The following is a 13,798-nucleotide window of genomic DNA, read 5'->3' on the forward strand; positions in this document are numbered from 1 at the left end:
TCCCGCTCGACCCCTCTCAAGCTACCACATAGATGCGTTGGCCTCGCGACTAAGTCCTGACACTAAGAACATCTGTCGTGACAATTCCACGATAGTTGGCGCCCACCGTGGGACTTGCGCACGATGGTGATGAGTTCTTAGAGGGAATACTTCTAGGGATCGAGAAGAGCACAACTGGCCGGATGATAAAGAGTCGGTGTGAAGAAGTTTACATCGATTGCGAGTTCATCGGTCGGGATTAAAAAGGCTTTTCAGCGGCAGCATATGAAAAGTTGAGATTGAGAGAGTTATAGGGTTGCATATACGCGCCGTTCACGCCCTGGAGTTCGCCGAGACCAACAAAGAGCTCATCCACGAAGATCGGCGCAATCCGCGAGTCGGCGTACTGCATTACGAGAAGTAATCTGCTACTATTTCGCTTCTGATTTTGAGGATTCAAAACCCGAGGCTGCTTATGACCTAACCAGCCACCACGCGAAGGCAATCCGGACAATGGTACTACCAAAAGTTGTTACACATATAGGAAAGACGACCTGGATGTTGATTGGTCAAATCAACCACGACCTGGAGAACAAATCGGACCCTGCCTGACCAAGTCACCAACGCAGCTGCAAGTCGCCGCATCTGCCGCTGGCAAGCAGACGCCTCGACCCCAAGCTGGTCTCTGCTGCACGGGTCTCTACCTCCCCAGTTCACCTCGACACCGTGTTCAGCCACCGCACGCCTCCTTACAGAGCCGTCGTTCGATGGTTCGAGTACTACCTACATCTCGGGACGCCTCGACGCATGTGCATCTCTGAACCGGCCTTGCCGTCACTTTGCTGTTTTCGAGCCGCCCGGCCTCACGGCCGCCGCTGCTGTAAGCCACCCTCGCTGTGGCCATGGTTTGCCTCCACACCCGCCGCTGTACTGACTCACCTCCGCCGTGAGCCGCCAAGTTGCTGTGAACCACCATCTGCTTCCGTGCGCAGCCATGGCCGACCTCCCCTGCTGCGGCAATCACAGTAGTGCCAAACCGCCGCCCATCTCAACTGCAGCAGGAGAGTCACCGCACTGTCACGCCGCCAAGTCGCCGTTGTCGGGCTGCAATAGGTTGGACCACGAGTCATCGCCATGACCTGCCTCTGAAACACTGGACCCGCAGCTCTGATCTGAGTTGCCGTTTCTGAAGCCGTCTCGCTGTCGAGGAAAAACATTGAACCGGCCACGGTTCTGAGCCGCCGCGCCCGAGCAAAGGAGCAACACCTCAAGCCGCTTCCACTCCACTACCGCAACCGACCTCCCGCGAGCTGAGCCGGCCATCACGCGACCTCGCCTCGCTTCTATGAGCCACCGTCGTCCTTTGCCGTCCCGCGCCGGGTCACTGGGATTCTGCAATTGCCCCGGCCCTGCGTCACCGTGGCCGGCCTCACGCCACCTCCGTGCCCATATGAGAGTAGCGTTCATCGCCCAGCACCACGCGGTTCTTGAGAGGCTGAAGACAAGCTGCTACTGCTGAACAGTACTGACGTTGCTTCACGAGTGCTTGATGGCGCAGCGCTACTGCCGGCAGCTGTTTGGGAAGAAGGTGGTGATAGAGCTACGCAAAGGAACGATCAAGAGCTAAGAGAAATAATAAGAGGCTTCGATCCACTTCGAGCTTTATTGATCAACTACAGTAGTACGGCCATGCAATCTGCTGAAAATGACATCATGGATTGGACAACGAAAGGAGACTACAAGTCTATGATTACTGGAATGTAGCATTCACCCGACAGAAACATCAGGTGATATCTTTTCTCTGTGTTTTTCTCAGTATATTAATTCATCTGAGAACAATTACTCTCATTTGTGATCTTTGTGCAGGAAAATTACTCACTATAAGAGTGGCTACCGTGCCATAGATACGGAGAGCACATTGTTGGCGTCTGTCTACACCGACGATCGATCGCGCCGGTTTACAATGCCCGCGGCCGACTCTCCATCCACGCCGGTTTACAATGCCCGCGGCCAACTCTCCATTCGCGCCGGTTTACAATGCCCGCGGCCAACTCTCCGTCTGCGCCGGTTTACAATGCCCGCGGCCAACTCTTCGTCCGCGCCGGTTTACAATGCCCGCGGCCAACTCTCCGTCCGCGCCGGCTTACAACGCTCGCGGCTGTTTCTCTCATCCGCGCCGGTGTACAGCGCCCACGGCCGACTCTTGCAGATATATCAACAAATCAGAGCCATGCCTGCTCATACAAGCTGTCCAACGGACGTGTGCAAAACGCTGACCTGTGGTCCGGTTTATTCTAACAAACCTGGAGCAGATCATAATATATTATCAGCCTTCATCAGATGGCTCAATGGTGTTATCACAAATTCATAAAGTCCGGGTCATTGGAGGCAAAAATAACCCGACCCTGGAGGCTACTGCCCTATTGGAGAAAATTTGAAGGCCGGCCGAAAAATTTCCGGTTTAAAAAGTGATTGACACTCATAAGGTTCCGGTTCAATAGAAGAATTCCGGTTTATCAAGAAAGATTCTGGTTTATAATCCGGTTTAAGGGGAATCCCGTCTCCTACAGAAAGCTGAAGCCCTTGGTATCTAGCTCAAATCCGGTTTAAAAATGTCCGGTTCAAAAAGGAATTAACTTCTCGCAAGTTCGAGTTGAAAGGCCGTCAGAAAGTTTCCGGCTGAAAATGAAGATTCCGGTTTACAATCTGGTTCAAGGGAAAGATATCTCCCACAAAGCTTTGAAGCTCTCAATATCCGGTTCAAAATCCCGGTTCAAGAAGGATTTATCTCTTGCAAAAAGTTAAAGGGTGCCAAAGAGGACATGCTGCCATGATGCGTGGTTCAAACATGGGTATCCTGCCTTATTGGCTTATCATATTATTGATCACTTGGGGGCTTGGTCGTATCCGAACCATAGCAACACCTTTTGATAGGCGTAAAACCACAGCATCACTTGAGGACTTGTGGTCACGGCTGAACCATAGTCACGCCTCTTGATCAGCCTAGTGCCAAAGCATCACTTGGGGGCTTTGGTCGAACCCGAACCATCGCTACACCTCTTGATCGGCGTAATGCCAATGCATCACTTGGGGACTTGTGGTCACGTCTGAACCATAGTCACGCCTCTTGATCGGCCTAAGGCCACAGAATCACTTGGGGGCTTGGTCGAACCCGAACCATCGCCACGCCTTTTGATCGGCATAATGCCACTGTTTCATTTGGGGACCTGGCTGACTTGAACCATAGCTACGCCTATCAGGGGCTTGGTCGTGTCCGACCATGGTAACGCCATTTGATCGGCTCAATAGCCTCTTTTTGCAAATGGTTTTATCATTGCCTTTGCTTGAAATTTTGTTTTGATAAATATTTCTTTTGTTGCGTTTTTAAACCGACAATTCTTAAAACCGGTTCGACTATCAAATTACAAATTGACTGAACACGGTCAAATCTTAATCCGGAGGCTATCTGCCCGGTTTGATTTTCTTTTACCATCCTATTATGGAGTAAACCGGTGTTTATCAACCCGGCTCGGCTTTCAACTACAAGTTGTCAGTACACGATCAAATTATAATCTGGAGACTATCAGCCCGGTCTGGTTTGACTATGAGTCGCCAGTATTATATGTGGTTAAACCGGTGTTTATCATAACCTGGTACGGTTTTATTATAAACCGGCAAAATATGACGGGAGTTATCATACTCAAGATTTGGGTTATCACCCTTACTACAAAAAGTTGGTAAACAAATGATGTGATTCATTGTCACAGGTATGATTTATTTCATATTTGATTATTCTTAAGTGCGGCCTTGGTTATAAACCCGGTTTATATGTTGGGTGTTATGACTCGTCCGGCGGTAAACCGCCATGACACTTTAAACTTGTTGTATGCAGAAACAGGTTGAATAAAGCATAAATACAAATCACCGGTGTTTATTGAACCGGCCTGGCTTTGGATTATAAGTCGCCAGTATATATTTGGATTGCGCCATTGGAATTATGCGCTTATAAATCATTGGGTATATTATTCAAATAGCCAACATGGCTGGATTTTTTATTATGGTTATCAATAACCAATATTCTGATTGAGATTTTCAAAGTCGCTTCAGCGCACTGGATACTATTTTATCAATAGGTATGATTTATTCTACAAAGGAATAGTCCCAAGTCGCTACAAGCTTACGACCCGGCACTTGGGGGCTACATTATTTCAGTTGAGATTACAAGTTTCATGTCGCTGCAAGCATGCACCATGACACTTGGGGGCTACCAATTGCTCCTGTCAACAATTCAAGGTACACAGATTTTTCATCTATTATTAAAGGATCCACTACTCAGTTGGTAAAGCACAAGGCTCTTAACCTTGTGGACGTGGGTTCAAGCCCCATGACGGGGGTTACATCATATGATGATTTCATTGAAGAATACATCGAGTCCCAGCTCAATATTATCTTATTAAGCCGGCCCTTGGGGCTACATATTGCTGCTCAAGCTTACATGATCATATTTGCAAAGTCCCTGCTCATTATTGCATACTGACCCGGCCCTTGGGGGCTACACTAGTTGAAAGTTTTTTATGAGAATAAGGCAATTTCAAAGTCCCAGGTTGTTGCAAGCATGACAACCCGGCACTTGGGGGCTACATATGTAGAATACTCAATTCTAACTATGATTGAGATGAACAAACCGGATTTTCTTCAAGGTTGAAACACTTATTGGAGCAAGTCTTAAGTTATCATTATTCTCCTCTTAAGACTTGAGGGCTACAGGTATTATGCATATAAAGGAGGAACATCTTCATTTTATCAGTTTGGAGCAAATCAGGAAGATCAATTACATGACCCGGTGTCAACAACAATTATGACTCGGTGCCGTCAATATTTATAAACCGGCCATTTTGGTAATATTAAACCGGTAAGTTTTACATCTTCAAACCGGTTGGATATCAGATAAGTATTTCAAGACCCATATTTCTTAAGCCGACGCTTTGGGAGCTGAGTCAAAGGAGTTATTCTTCGCAATATTTCTCTGTGACAAACCAATGTCGGCAAATTGATTATGAAGCTGGTCTGTTGACCCGAACTTCCCAGAAGGAGGAAATAATAAGGACTTAAGGGTGATCAGGTACCGGTTTACAAGAATTCTTAACCTGGAGCACAACCTGTCAAATTTGTTCTTGTGTTTATTTTGCAGCATAAGTTTACCATGGATAAATCCAAGCTAAACTTGGGGGCTAATGTCCAGGATATACCCCACGGCGTAAACCGGACGGAAGTATAACCCGGCCGGACTAGGCGTTTCATTGGTAAACCGCTAGAGGATTGGCGGTTTACATGTCTGGCGGTTTACGTGTCTGGCGGTTTACGTGTCTGGTGGTTTACGTGTCTGGCGGTTTACGTGTCTGGCGGTTCACTGGTATGACGATTCACGAGCCTAAAGATTCATTGATGACCCGGCGCGTATTCCAGATGCATGACAAGGCCCAAGGACCAGCAGGCCGGTTTAGGTTAATGGTGGGCCGGTTTAAGAGGAAAGGCATGAGGAACATTTATCTTACAAGGAGCTAAGACCTGGACTTGTATCCGGTTTGTATTAGAGATAGACTAGTCCTAATCCTAATAGGACTCTACATGTAACCCGCCCCTCCAACATATATAAGGAGGGGCAGGGCTCCCCAAAAGGGGACAAGATTCACAAGTTCCATGAGTTGGACAAGTTAGGTTGAGACAATAGCCCGCGAGATAGAGCAATCTTGTAATCGTGGTCATCATCATCAATATCAATGAAGCAGGATGTAGGCTTTTACCTTCACCATGAGGGGCCGAACCTGGGTAAAAACATCGCGTCTCTCGTCCCGCTCGACCCCTCTCAAGCTACCACATAGATGCGTTGGCCTCGCGACTAAGTCCTGACACTAAGAACATCTGCCGTGACAATTCCACGATAGTTGGCGCCCACCGTGGGACTTGCGCACGATGGTGATGAGTTCTTAGAGGGAATACTTCTAGGGATCTAGAAGAGCGCAACTGGCCGGGTGATAAAGAGTCGGTGTGAAGAAGTTTACATCGATTGCGAGTTCATCGGTCGGGATTAAAAAGGCTTTTCAGCGGCAGCATATGAAAAGTTGAGATTGAGAGAGTTCTCGGGTTGCATATACGCGCCGTTCACGCCCTGGAGTTCGCCGAGACCAACAAAGAGCTCATCCACGAAGATCGGCGCAATCCGCGAGTCGTCGTACTGCATTACGAGAAGTAATCTGCTACTATTTCGCTTCTGATTTTGAGGATTCAAAACCCGAGGCTGCTTATGACCTAACCAGCCACCACGCGAAGGCAATCCGGACAATGGTACTACCAAAAGTTGTTACACATATAGGAAAGACGACCTGGATGTTGATTGGTCAAATCAACCACGACCTGGAGAACAAATCAGACCCTGCTTGACCAAGTCACCAACGCAGCTGCAAGTCGCCGCATCTACCGCTGGCAAGCAGACGCCTCGACCCCAAGCTGGTCTCTGCTGCACGGGTCTCTACCTCCCCAGTTCACCTCGACGCCGTGTTCAGCCACCGCACGCCTCCTTACAGAGCCGTCGTTCGACGGTTCGAGTACTACCTACATCTCGGGACGCCTCGACGCATGTGCATCTCTAAACCGGCCTTGCCGTCACTTTGTTGTTTTCGAGCCGCCCGGCCTCACGGCCGCCGCTGCTGTAAGCCGCCCTCGCCGTGGCCATGGTTTGCCTCCACACCCGCCGCTGTACTGACTCACCTCCGCCGTGAGCCGCCAAGTTGCTGTGAACCACCATCTGCTTCCGTGCGCAGCCATGGCCGACCTCCCATGCTGCGGCAATCACAGTAGTGCCGAACCGCCGCCCATATCAACTGCAGCAGGAGAGTCACCGCACTGTCACGCCTGTTGGGGAACGTAGCAGAAATTCAAAATTTTCCTACGCGTCACCAAGATCTATCTATGGAGAGACCAGCTACGAGTAGAAGGAGAGTGCATCTACATACCCTTGTAGATTGCTAAGCGGAAGCGTTCAAGTGAACGGGGTTGATGGAGTCGTACTCGTCGTGATTCAAATCACCGATGATCAAGTGCCGAACGGACGGCACCTCCGCGTTCAACACACGTACAGCCCGGTGACGTCTCCCACGCCTTGATCCAGCAAGGAGAGAGGGAGAGATTGAGGAAGACTCCATCCAACAGCAGCACAACGGCGTGGTGGTGGTGGAGGAGCGTGGCAATCCAGCAGGGCTTCGCCAAGCACCATGGGAGAGGAGGAGGAGGGAGAGGGGCAGGGCTGCACCAATGAGAGATCAAATCATGTCTTATGGGCAGCTCCATGCCTCAATATATATAGGGGGGAAGGGGGCTGCGCCCCCTTTAGGGTTTTCCCACCCCCTAGGGGCGGCGGCCAGCCCTAGATGGGTTTTGGGGTGCGGCCAAGAGGGGGGGAGGAGTCCATCCTCCCCAAGGCACCTCGGAGGTGCCTTCCCCCTTGAGGACTCTTCCCTCTCGGGTTCCCTAGGTGCATGGGCCTCTTGGGGCTGGTGCCCTTGGCCCATGTAGGCCAAGGCGCACCCCCTACAGCCCATGTGGCCCCCCGGGGCAGGTGGCCCCACCCGGTGGGCCCCCGGGACCCTTCCGGTGGTCCCGGTACAATACCGATGACCCCGAAACTTGTCCCGATGGCCGAAACAGGACTTCCTATATATAAATCTTTACCTCCGGACCATTCCGGAACTCCTCGTGACGTCCGGGATCTCATCCGGGACTCCGAACAACATTCGGTAACCACATACAAGCTTCCTTTATAACCCTAGCGTCATCGAACCTTAAGTGTGTAGACCCTACGGGTTCGGGAGACATGCAGACATGACCGAGACGTTCTCCGGTCAATAACCAACAGCGGGATCTGGATACCCATGTTGGCTCCCACATGTTCCACGATGATCTCATCGGATGAACCACGATGTCAAGGACTCAATCGATCCCGTATACAATTCCCTTTGTCTAGCGGTATTTTACTTGCCCGAGATTCGATCGTCGGTATCCAATACCTTGTTCAATCTCGTTACCGGCAAGTCACTTTACTCGTTCCGTAACACATCATCCCGTGATCAACTCCTTGGTCACATTGCGCATATGATGATGTCCTACCGAGTGGGCCCAGAGATACCTCTCCGTTTACACGGAGTGACAAATCCCAGTCTCGATCCGCATAAAACAATAGATACTTTCGGAGATACCTGTAGTGCACCTTTATAGTCACCCAGTTACGTTGTGACGTTTGATACACCCAAAGCACTCCTACGGTATCCAGGAGTTACACGCTCTCATGGTCAAAGGAAGAGATACTTGACATTGGCAAAGCTCTAGCAAACGAACTACACGATCTTTGTGCTATGCTTAGGATTGGGTCTTGTCCATCACATCATTCTCCTAATGATGTGATCCCGTTATCAACGACATCCAATGTCCATAGCCAGGAAACCATGACTATCTGTTGATCACAACGAGCTAGTCAACTAGAGGCTCACTAGGGACATATTGTGGTCTATGTATTCACACGTGTATTACGATTTCCGGATAATACAGTTATAGCATGAATAAAAGACAATTATCACGAACAAGGAAATATAATAATAATACTTTTATTATTGCCTCTAGGGCATATTTCCAACAGTCTCCCACTTGCACTAGAGTCAATAATCTAGTTCACATCGCCATGTGATTAACACTCATAGGTCACATCGCCATGTGACTAATACCCAAGAGTTTACTAGAGTCAGTAGTCTAGTTCACATCACTATGTGATTAACACTCAATGAGTTTTATGTTTGATCATGTTGCTTGTGAGAGAGGTTTTAGTCAACAGGTCTGAACCTTTCAGATCCGTGTGTGCTTTACAAATCTCTATGTCATCTCCTAGATGCAGCTACCACGCGCTATTTGGAGCTATTCCAAACAACTGTTCTACTTGGAGCTATTCTAAATCATTGCTCCATTATATGTATCCGGTCTCTCTACTCAGAGCTATCCGGATAGGTGTCAAGCTTGCATCGTCGTAACTTTTACGACGAACTCTTTTACCACCTCCATAACCGAGAAAATTCCTTAGTCCACTAGTTACTAAGGATAACTTTGACCGCTGTCCTGTGAGCCATTCTTGGATCACTCTTGTACCCCTTGACTGACTCATGGCAAGGCACACTTCAGGTGCGGTACACAGCATAGCATACTAAGGAGCCTATGTCTTAAGCATAGGGGACGACCTTCGTCCTTTCTCTCTATTCTGCCGTGGTCGAGCTTTAAGTCCTAACTTCGTACCTTACAACTCAGGCAAGAACTCCTTCTTTGACTGGTCCATCTTGAACACCTTCAAGATCATGTCAAGGTATGTGCTCATTTGAAAGTATTATTAAGCATTTTGATCTATCCATATAGATCTTGATGCTCAATGTTCAAGTAGCTTAATCCAGGCTCTCCATTGAAAAACACTTTCAAAATAACCCTATATGCTTTCCAGAAATTCTACGTCATTTCTGATCAACAATATGTCAACAACATATACTCATCAGAAATTCTATAGTGCTCCCACTCACTTCTTTGGAAATACAAGTTTCTCGTAAACTTTGTACAAACCCAAAATCTTTGATCATCATCAAAGCACACATTCCAACTCCGAGATGCTCACTCCAGTCCTTAGAAGGATTGCTGGAGCTTTGCATACTTATTAGCATCTTTTGGGATTGACAAAACCTTCCGGTTGTATCACATACAACCTTTCCTCAAGTATAACGTCGAGGAAACAATGTTTTGACATCCTATCTGCAAGATTTCATCAATCATGCAGTAACTGCTAATCCAATTCCAACAGACTCTTAGCATCGCTACGAGTGAGAAAACCTCACCGTAATCAACTCCTTGAACTTGTCGGAACATATCTTAACGACAAGTCGAGCTTTCTTAATGGTAATTCTTACCATCATTGTCTGTCTTCCTTTTAAAATCCATCCGTACCCAATGGCCTTACGACCATCAAGTATTTCTTCCAAAGTCATGGATCCGTTCTCGGATTTTATGGCCTCGAGCCATTTATCGGAATCCGGGCCCACCATTGCTTCTCCATAGCTCGTAGGTTCATTGTTGTCCAGCAACATGACTTCCAAGACAGGATTACGTACCACTCTGATGTAGTACGTATCCTTGTCATCCCACGAGGTTTGGTAGTGACTTGATCCGAAGTTTCATGATCAACATCACAAGCTTCCACTTCAATTGGTGTAGGTGCCACAGGAACAACTTCCTGTGCCCTGCCACACACTAGTTGAAGAGACGGTTCAATAACCTCATCAAGTCTCCACCATCCTCCCACTCAACTCTTTCGAGAGAAACTTTTCCTCGAGAAAGGACCCGATTCTAGAAACAATCCATATTGCTTTCAGATCTGAATTAGGAGGTATACCCAACTGTTTTGGGTTTCCTATGAAGATGCATTTTATCCGCTTTGGGTTCGAGCTTACCAACCTGAAACTTTTTCATATAAGCGTCGCAGCCCCAAACTTTTAAGAAACGACAACTTAGGTTTCTCTAAACCATAATTCATACGGTGTCATCTCATCGGAATTACGTGGTGCCCTATTTAGAGTGAATGTGGTTGTCTCTAATGCCTAACCCATGAACAATAGTGGTAATTCGATAAGAGACATCATGGTACGCACCATATCCAATAGGGTGCAACTATGATGTTCGGACACACCATCACATTATGGTGTTCCAGGCGGTATTAATTGCGAAACAATTTCCACTATGCCTTAATTGTGTGCCAAAACTCGTAACTCAGATATTCATCTCTATGATCGTATCATAGACATTTTATCCTCTTGTCACAATGATCTTCTACTTCACTCTGAAATTACTTGAACCATTCAATAATTCAGAGTTGTGTTTCATCAAGTAAATATTCTCAACATCTACTCGAATCATCTGTGAAGTAAGAACATAACGATATTCACTGCATGCCTCAGCATTTATTGGACTGCACACATCAAAATGTGTTACTTCCAACAAGTTGCTATCTTGTTCCATCTTATTGAAACCGAGGCTTTTCAGTCATCTTGCCTATGTGGTATGATTTGCATATCTCAAGTGATTCAAAATCAAGTGAGTCCGAACGGTCCATTTGCATGGAGTTTCTTCATGCATATACACCAATAGACATGGTTCGCATGTCTCAAACTTTTCAAAAACGAGTGAGTCCAAAGATCCATCAACATGGAGCTTCTTCATGCGTTTTATACCATTATGACTTACATGGCAGTGCCACAAGTAAGTGGTACTATCATTACTATCTTATATCTTTTGGCATGAAAATGTGTATCCCTACGATCAAGATTCAATAAACCATTCCTTTAGGTGCAAGAGCACTTATTCAGGTTTAATACTAATCTTGATGGTAGAGGGAGCGTGCGATGTTAGATCACATCAAACTTGGAAACACTTCCAACACATATCGTCGGCTCACCTTTAGCTAGTCTCCGTTTCATTCCGTAGCTATTATTTCGAGTTACTAACACTTTAGCAACCGAACCGGTATCTAATACCCTTGTGCTACTAGGAGTACTAGTAAAGTACACATTAACATAATGTATATCCAATATACTTCTATCGACCTTACCAGCCTTCTCATCTACCAAGTATCTAGGGTAATCTTGCTCCAGTGGTTGTTCCCCTTATTACGGAAGCACTTAGTCTCGGGTTTGGGTTCAACCTCGGGTTTCTTCATTGGTGCAGCAGCTGATTTGTCGTTTCATGAAGTATCCCTTCTTTCCCTTGCCCTTCTTGAAACTAGTGGTTTCATCAACCATCAACAATTGATGCTCCTTCTTGATTTCTACTTTCGCGATGTCAAACAACGCGAATACCTCAAGGATCATCATCTCTATCCTTGATATGTTATAGTTCATCACGAAGCTCTAGCAGCTTGGTGGCAATGACTTTGGGAAAAACATCACTATTTCATCTGGAAGATCAACTCCCACTCGATTCAAGTGATTGTTGCACTCAGACAATCTGAGCACAAGCTCAACGATTGAGCTTTTCTCCCTTAGTTTGCAGGTTAAGAAAATCGTCGGAGGTCTTATACCTCTTGACGTGGGCACGAGCCTGAAATCCCAATTTTAGCCCTCGAAACATCTCATATGTTCCGCGACGTTTCGAAAACGTCTTTGGTGCCTCTACTTAAACCATTTAACTGAACTATCACGTAGTTATCAAAACGTGTATGTTCGATGTTCGAAACATCCACAAACGACGTTTGGGGTTCAGCACACTGAGCAGTGCATTAAGGACATAAGCTTTCTACTGTTCGCATAATTGCTACTATCAACTTTCAACTATATTTTCTCTAGGAACATATCTAAACAGTAGAACTAAAGCGCGAGCTACGACATAATTTGCAAAAGGTCTTTTGACTATGTTCAAGATAATTAAGTTCATCTTATGAACTCCCACTCAGATAGACATCCCTCTAGTCATCTAAGTGATTACATGATCCGAGTCAACTAGCCCGTGTCCGATCATCACGTGAGACGGACTAGTTAACGTCGGTGAACATCTTCATGTTGATCGTATCTACTATACGACTCATGCTCGACCTTTCGGTCTCCGTGTTCCGAGGCCATGTATGCACATGCTAGGCTCGTCAAGTTAACCCTAAGTGTTTTCGCTGTGTAAAACTGTCTTACACCCGTTGTATGTGAACGTAAGAATCCATCACACCCGATCATCATGTGGTGCTTAGAAGCGACGAACTGTAGCAACGGTGCACAGTTAGGGGAGAACACTTCTTGAAATTTTGTAAGGGATCATCTTATTTACTACCGTCGTCCTAAGTACACAAGATGCATAAACATAATAAACATCACATGCAATTATATAGTTGTGACATGATATGGCCAATATCATATAGCTCCATTGATCTCCATCTTCGGGGCTCCATGATCATCTTGTCACCGGCTTGACACCATGATCTCCATCATCATGATCTCCATCATCGTGTCTTCATGAAGTTGTCACGCCAACGACTACTTCTACTTCTATGACTAACGCGTTTAGCAATAAAGTAAAGTAGTTTACGTGGCGTTCTTCAATGACACGCAGGTCATACAATAAATAAAGACAACTCCTATGGCTCCTGCCGGTTGTCATACTCATCGACATGCAAGTCGTGAATCCTATTACAAGAACATGATCAATCTCATACATCACATATATTATTCATCACATCCTTTTGGCCATATCACATCACATATCATACCCTGCAAAAACAAGTTAGACGTCCTCTAATTGTTGTTTGCATGTTTTACGTGGCTGCTATGGGTTTCTAGCAAGAACGTTTCTTACCTGCGCAAAACCACAACGTGATATGCCAATTGCTATTTACCCTTCATAAGGACCCTTTTCATCGAATCCGTTCCGACTAAAGTGGGAGAGACTGGCACCCGCTAGCCACCTTATGCACCAAGTGCATGTCAATCGGTGGAACCTGTCTCACGTAAGAGTACGTGTAAGGTCGGTCCGGGCCGCTTCATCCCACAATACCGTCGAAACAAGATTGGACTAGTAACGGTAAGCATATTGAACAACATCAACGCCCACAACTACTTTGTGTTCTACTCGTGCAAAGAATCTACGCAATAGACCTAGCTCATGATGCCACTGTTGGGGAACGTAGCAGAAATTCAAAATTTCCTACGCGTCACCAAGATCTATCTATGGAGAGACCAGCTACGAGTAGAAGGAGAGTGCATCT

Source organism: Triticum aestivum, chromosome 1A, assembly GCF_018294505.1.
Source record: "Triticum aestivum cultivar Chinese Spring chromosome 1A, IWGSC CS RefSeq v2.1, whole genome shotgun sequence".
Taxonomy (NCBI): domain Eukaryota; kingdom Viridiplantae; phylum Streptophyta; class Magnoliopsida; order Poales; family Poaceae; genus Triticum; species Triticum aestivum.